The sequence below is a fragment of the Lipotes vexillifer genome, unplaced genomic scaffold (assembly GCF_000442215.2).
Source record: "Lipotes vexillifer unplaced genomic scaffold, Lipotes_vexillifer_v1.1 scaffold661, whole genome shotgun sequence".
NCBI classification, from domain to species: Eukaryota; Metazoa; Chordata; class Mammalia; order Artiodactyla; family Lipotidae; genus Lipotes; species Lipotes vexillifer.
The window spans coordinates 298,017-305,676 of record NW_006796183.1 but is presented as its reverse complement, the minus strand read 5'-3'; positions in this window follow the sequence as shown (position 1 = coordinate 305,676).

Here is a 7,660-nt window from a genome sequence, read left to right as displayed (position 1 = left end):
TCCCTGCGTTGGCAGGTGGACTCTCAACCACTGTGCCACCAGGGAAGCCCCGCCCTGGGCCTTTTAAGGGCTCTCCTGACTAGGTCAGGCTCACCCAGGTTAGTCTCCCTTTCATAAATGATTTGGGACCTTAACTGCATCTGCAAAATCCCTTCATAGCAGTATCTAGACTAGTGTTTGACTGAAAAACACATACTGAGGGAGGAAAGAGGAGAGCCCTGCCAGATTATTTCCTGTTTGTCCCTCATTCTGTTTTCCTCCTTGCTTTCTGCCCAAACAAAGGGACTGATGTTGGCTCCATCAATGGCTCCCTTGTCCTTGGGCTCTGGTTGGTTTATCTAGTGGGGAGGCCCAGCAGGAGATTACAGGGCAGAAGTAGAGTCAGGTAGGGTATTTATTTCTCAGGTTTCCTCCCTACAGGCTGCCTCAGGCTGCCCGTGTCCTGCCACTGAGGGCTTCGGTTCCTCGTAGGACAGTTATCTCTGCACGACTTTCTCCTCCCGGATTTCAGTCCCCGTGCCCCCGTCCCCTTCACCCTTTTAGGCTTAGGAGGAGTAACAGCTCTGCTGTTCCCAGCCCTAGGTTGCTGCACTATCCCATGTATCTCCCCTACGCCTGCCCACGCCTTCATAAATAGTCCCTTTATTCAATCTTCTGAATTATCCTAATTTGAGTGTGCCATCTGTTTTCTGTTTGGACTCAGTGATACAAGAACCTATTAAGAGATAGGCAGGGGAGTATGGCAGATGGAGATACAAATATTACCTTTATTACCACTACAACTGACACTGGACAATATGGCTTAGGTCTGCTAGGCAAGCAGTTTGCTAATATTTCACCCCTGAGGTCAGCCCTGTGAGGGTTTATTCCTGTAAAACTTATGGCAGAGGCGGGTAGAGTAGGGAGTGTGCTTTTTTACAGAGAGAAGGGAGGATGGGACTGAGCTGAGCAGTTTGGCTCCTCCTTTCTGCCAAAGGAGTCACTCTCCTTCCCCTGGGAAAGACCGAGAAGGCGGGGCAGGCGCCCAGAGACATCTATAGAGGGCAGACCTCCTTCAAAATGGGAACGCGAAGCCTGGTAGAAAGGTGGCACTCCTCCAACACTCTGAACAGCAAATGATACTTTAAATAAAGTCAAAGGTAAGCAAAAAACAGCCAAAGACTTAATACCCAGAATTTCTATAAAGAACATCTACAAACTGATTAATTAAAACATTAAGAATCCTACTGAAGAGTGGACAAAGTCTTCAGATAAGCAATTCACAGAAGAGGGAATGCTAATGGCAAATAAACATCTGGAAAGATGTTCAACTTCAGTCATAATGAACGATTTGATTTTTTTAAATGTTTTTTCCCTGCTTCAGATTGGCAAGAATCCAGCCTTGATGAAGATGCAGGGAAACAGGCGCTCATAGGCTGTCAGTACGGATGTAAACTGATAAAGTGTTTTGAAGGGCAATTTGGCAGTGAATTAGAACTTTAAACGTGCATATCCTTTGGCCAAGCAAATCCACTTTCAGAGATATATACTGGAGAAATACTCATATTTGTATCCACACACAGAAAGGCATATATAAGGATGTTTATTGTAATACGGATAACTTGGAAGCAATCTTTTTGTCCATCAATAGGGAAAGGATAAGATTTTCATATTCTGGGGCTTCCCTGATGGCACAGTGGTTGAGAGTCTGCCTGCTGATGCAGGGGACACGGGTTCGTGCCCCAGTCCTGGAAGATCCCACATGCCGCGGAGCGGCTAGGCCCGTGAGCCGTGGCCGCTGAGCCTGTGCGTCCGGAGCCTGTGCTCCGCAACGGGAGAGGCCACAGCGGTGAGAGGCCCGCGTACCGCAAAAAAAAAATTTTCATATACTGGAATAAAATGCAGCTAAAAGAATGGCCAAAGAAAGGGAGAACAGTAAGATAGATTGTTATATATATATATATATATATATATATATATATATATATATATATATATAATATATATTCCCCCCTACAAAGGAAAGACATCCTATAAGACCTCCTATATATAATGCTAAGTGGGAAAAAAAAACAAGTTGCAAAAAATATATACCTAATACCATGGGTAGAATTCATGAGTGTAAAAATTAAACAAGGGAAGAATAAGATTCTGTAGTTAGGGTTATTGAGATTTTTCAAAATTCTAAACATGAAAAAAAACCCTTTCTGACTATCCACACTTGTACTCTTTGAGTCATCCATTCACTGGTTGTATTTAAGTTTAAAGATTGCATGTGGATGGGTATGTAATTAGCTAACACTCTATTAAATAATATGGCCAAGAGCCTTCATGTGTTCCTAACAACATGCATATGTAGGGGAACGGCACAAGAAGAGTTTCTGGATGCAATCCAGCCACCCAGTAATAGAATAGAAACTAAAGATAAGGGCCAGTTATAGGAGCCTCCTTTTAAAGATAAGGATGTATAACATGGAACAGCAAATATTATTATATTCTTCCACGAATATAATGATCGCTCATGCAAGCACAAATTTTGTAAAGTGATTCAATGCTGTTTTGTATAATGATGTTATTATTCAATGTACTGTGTGTGTGAAATGATTCTGTGTAAATGTGCTGAAATTTTAGCTATCGAGTCCTAATGTATAACAGATGTATCACGGATATTCCTCTATGACATACTTGGATACGGTAGAAACCGACGAAAGAAACACTTTACCAAAGGTTTAGTTTCCTTTTAGACACAGTTACAAGCTATCATGAATCTGTGTGATATGGACTATTACTGGTAAAATTGAGTAAAGTGGGAAAGTTAAATTCCGAAGCCTTAGAAATGCAGACTCAATGGTTCAAACAAATAATAAAGTGACACTAGATTCTGAACACATGGTTGGATGTGAAAATATATAACATGATATATGGAGCCTGATTTGAACATGCTGTATAAAAGTGATAAAAAGACTGGGAACTCAAATAAGGAAGTTAAAATAGAAATGAAGATGCTCTTGTATTAGAGCAAAGGTAGGAAAAAGCTTAATGAAGTTCAGGTGAAGTAAAAATCATCAGCATAAACTCACGACTTTGAAAGATAAAGATTCCCTCATAGACACTGAGATCCCTAAGTTGCTATCAGTCATCCGGTTCACCACTACCAGCTATATGAAATGATATAAATTCGTGAAATGATATAAATACACAGACCAAGTGCCCAGGGTCCAGGTCTTCAAATTGCTTCTTACCAAAAGCACCAGGTGTTTTTTGAAATGTGCACAATGTTTGGTCTTGGGATGGGAAAAGCAAGTTAGTTCTGAGACATCTCTTTTTTGGAAAGAATTAAGATGAAGCAGGAAGGCTAGCTTGATTGATTTCCTTACAGATGTTCCAAGTGAATACAACACCTCTCTCGGTTTTTCTTGCCACGTCTCTCTGTACATCATTTCTATTCTCTCTGCCTGAATGTCCCCATGAGGTATGGTTCTATTAAGAAGGAGAAAAGAGGCAACAGATGTGGGGTAGGCAACCTACAATGTCTATATCAGGTACTCTGGTTGGTGCAGCTTGGGTCAGGTGCCCACTCACTGACCAATCACTGTGGCTGGGAAGAGAGGATCTTATAAGAAGATGACAGCACCTATTCACACTTAAGACGAAGAAGTGGTGAAAGTGATAATTCCCCCAAACAAGGGAACAGTTCCCAGAAGAAGAAAGGGAACCTCTACTAGATATCTATTGCTGCTAACAAATTACCCAACAACTCAGTGGCTTAAAATGACAAATGTTTACTATCAAAGAGTTTCTGTAGGCCAGAAATCTGGGCGTGCCTTAGGTGGATGTCTCTGACTCAAATCTGATCTGTCATGAGGCTGCAGTCAAGGTGCTGGTCAGGATCACAGTCATCTTAAGGCTCAGTGGGAGCAGACGTGCTTCCAAGCTCATTCACAGGCTGCATCAGCCCCTTGACGGAGCTCTTTCCATAGGGCAGCTCACAATATGGCAGCTGGTTTTCCTCAGAGCAAGTGAGTGAAAGAGTGAGAGAGGGCACCCAAGACACAAGCCAAAGCCTTTTTGTAACCTAATCTCTGAGGTGACATTGGACCATCTTTGCTGTATTCTATTTGTTTGAAGTGAATCTTGAGGTCCAGCCCATATTCAAGCAGAGGGGGCATGGAGACCAGAATGTGGAGATCACTGGGGACCATTTCACAGGCTGCCTAGCACAGGTTCTGAGCAGGTAATACAATCAAAGACCACTAGCTTGAGCAGTGACACATTGAATCCCAACAGTAGTAATTCTAGTCTAATACAAACAAGCTGAGTCTGTAGAAAAACCTTGAGATTCTCATGATACTACAATGAGGATGTTAATAGAAAATGTGCTAACAGGTGGTAATAATGCATACAGAAAGTTTTAAAATTTTGTTCTTATTAAACATGAAACAGATACAAAATGATATTTATAAAATATATCTTTTTTATATTTTAAGGAGGCTGGACAAATTTTGTTTCTGGTACAGACCCCAGCAGATGGTGGTGCTTTGAAAGTCTTAAATAGAATTTGCATACTCAGATTTACAGTGAAGTGTTAATAAGGAATTACTTACCTTAGGTGTTATTCTGTATTGCCAACAATGGCTCATAAACACGCTGTAAGATATAAAGAGTAGAGATAAAACAAAGATGTGTGATCACACCACACCAGAGAAAGGGGACAGCCATTACTCTTGAAGTCTCCAATGCCATTCCCTTCCCTCCCACTCCAGAGGTCACTATCATCTTGAGTTTTGTGGTCATTATCACTTGCTCTTCTTTATAGTTTTACCACAGATGTTTGTAGCCCTACACAAGATATTGTTTGGTTTCCCCTGCTTTTGACTTCACGTAAATGGAATCATACCATATATATTTCTCTGTGATTTGCTTCTTTCACTTACGATTATCTTTCTGAGATTTATCCATTCGATGTGTTCATACTGATGCTTTCAATTCGACCCAAACGTCACTAAGCTCTTCATATATTACTCTAATCCAAGAGCAAACTCAATTTTACCATTTGGGTCACCAGCTTTTTCTTCACTTTTATAAACAACACTGTAGGACTATACAACAACACATCTATACATTTATCAATGGAAATTTGAGTTAATTCCTTATTTTTGCTACATAAATAGTGGTGCTATGAACATCACTGAATTATTTCCTGGTACACTCGTGCACAAGGTTCTCCAGGGGATAAACCTGGGCAAGGAACCGCTGGATCAAAGGTATATGAATGTTCAGTTTTAAGAAATAATGCCAAATTATTTTCCAAAGTGGTTGTAGTGATTTATACTCCTATCAGCAGTGAATAAATGTTGCAGTTGTTCCAGATCCCTTCCAATACTTGCTATTGTCTGACTTTTAAGGTTTTTTTTTTTCCTCCAGTCTGGAAAATATAAAATGAAATTTCATTGAGGTTTTGATTTGCATTTCACATATTAGTTGTAATATTTTTTACGACATTGGCAAGTGCAATCCAGTGGTCAAATGCGAATCTGAACTCTACGTGCAAGTGTCAGCCATTATCCATGTAACTATTTACAAGCTGTTGTTATCTTAACTGATCGTCATACCTGTACAAGTTCTTTGATTAAAAGTTAAATGCAAAGAATCAAGATTTGTAATAACTTAGTGTAATGCTTCTGTTGCAAAGTGGGTTAAGATATAGACAAATGGTGACTAAAGAAAATAATTGTCATGGGCATTGTACCTCTCTTGTATATATTTTGATACATTATGTAAAGGTGGTTGTAAGGGAATTAAGGGGAAAAGTGAGTCATGCACATCTAGTTTATACATCATCTCTGCTGCCCTACAGGGAATACAAGAGAAAAAGGAGTGGGACCATTGGAGGCTGGACAAATTTTGTTTCTGGTACAGACCCCAGCAGATGGTGATGCTTTGAAAGTCTTAAATAGAATTTGCATACTCAGATTTACAGTGAAGTGTTAATAAGGAATTATTTACCTTAGGTGTTATTCTGTGTTGCCAACAATGGCTCATAAACACGCTGAAGTTGGGACTGATTAAAATGTTAAACTTAGTGAGGTCACATCCTGATTGGACAGTACCCAAGAAACACATTCCAGGAGGAGTCTGATTTCCAAGTATACTGCCAGCTGCAGGGGGGCAAGAAATCAGGTGATCAGTCATAGCTGGTGGCAATCCGTGCTTGGAGGCAGAGCTGAAGAAACAGTACCTGCCAGGTACTTGCATTAACTCTGAGCTGAGCCTGGACCCCAGGTGACTGGGTGAGCCTGACTTGGGATGCTGGAGAGCAGTGACAGGAAGACAGCGGACGCTGGGTTCTCCTGATGTTGCACTTCAAGCTGCTTTGTGTCAAAGCTAGTACAGGAAGCAGATCAAGATGACGTCTATGAATGTATTGTCCAAGTGTAAACTGACAATATTTTTGAAAAGCCATTTAGCACAGTCATCAAGAACTTAAGCATGCTCCTATTTTTTCACCCAACTTGGAATCTGCCCATTCAGTTGGTTTAGTGTGGCTGAAATATTGATAAATTCATTTGAATGATCTGAAGAAACATTAAGAGGCTACAGACACAGAAACCCGGGAAAGTCTAAACATCCTGGCCTTGGGAAGCGTAGACCTGGGAGCTGCCGTGGGTTTGGCCAGTCCTGAGAACTCTGCAGCAGCGGTATCTCAACGTGCTACCCCTATTCATAGTGCTCAGTTTCCCACCCCCTCTGCTCTAGCTTTTCTTTACCACCTGACTCCTGCTTATTTAGTTTCTACAGCCACAGTCATCTTCCGCCAAACCCACCTCCTGCTTGGCTCTCAGTGTTTCCTTGTTTGAACTCTCCAAGAGGGAGCCTGATTGGCCAGACTATCTTTCCAAATTGGACAAATCAAAGGTCTTGGGCTATTCTATGGATTGGCTGCCCTTGGATCAGATGTCTTTCCGTGGTCCAATCAGCCGGGGCTGAGAGGGGACAGCTCGCCCATAGCCGCTCAGTGCGGAGTCCAGGGGTGGGGGCAGTTTTCCTTATAAAGGACTAAGTACTTTGTTCCTACAAAAGAAACCTAAGAAAACGATTCAGAGATGGGACCAAGAAGTGCATTAAAGTGCTTTTATAGCGCACGCGCACACACACGTTGAAATCCCTAATGACCATCAACAGAGTAGCATGATCAATTCTGGGATGTCCAGGTGCGGAACAGTGAGCAGCTAATTCAAAGTTTTCACGGGAAATGCTCACGAAATAATATGCCATAAAATCGCATATACACTATGATCAGGGTTTTCTAAGGAAAGACAGCACGTGTTTAGTTTTTGCTCTGTACGGGAAAGTTAACGGGTGAGTGGTGCGGCACACACTGTCAAATGTTCCACAATGAACAGGTACTCTGGTTATAATGAAGGAAAAACACGAACCGTTTGTTAGCGTCCACACTCCTTCACGTTAATTGGGCCCGCACCTCCTCCCCGCGCCGCCCTCTCCCGTCAGGGAAAGTGCACTTTGCTGGCCAGTCCGCGGTTTCTACGACGCACGACTTTCCCAGCCGGAGAGAACCGGCACCCAGTTCGCGGCGACAGCGCGCCCCCGCCCGGCGGGGCCGGGCTCCTCCGTCGCCTCGGCGCCCGCCCCGCCCCGCCCCCCGCTCCGGCCCCCCGTCCCC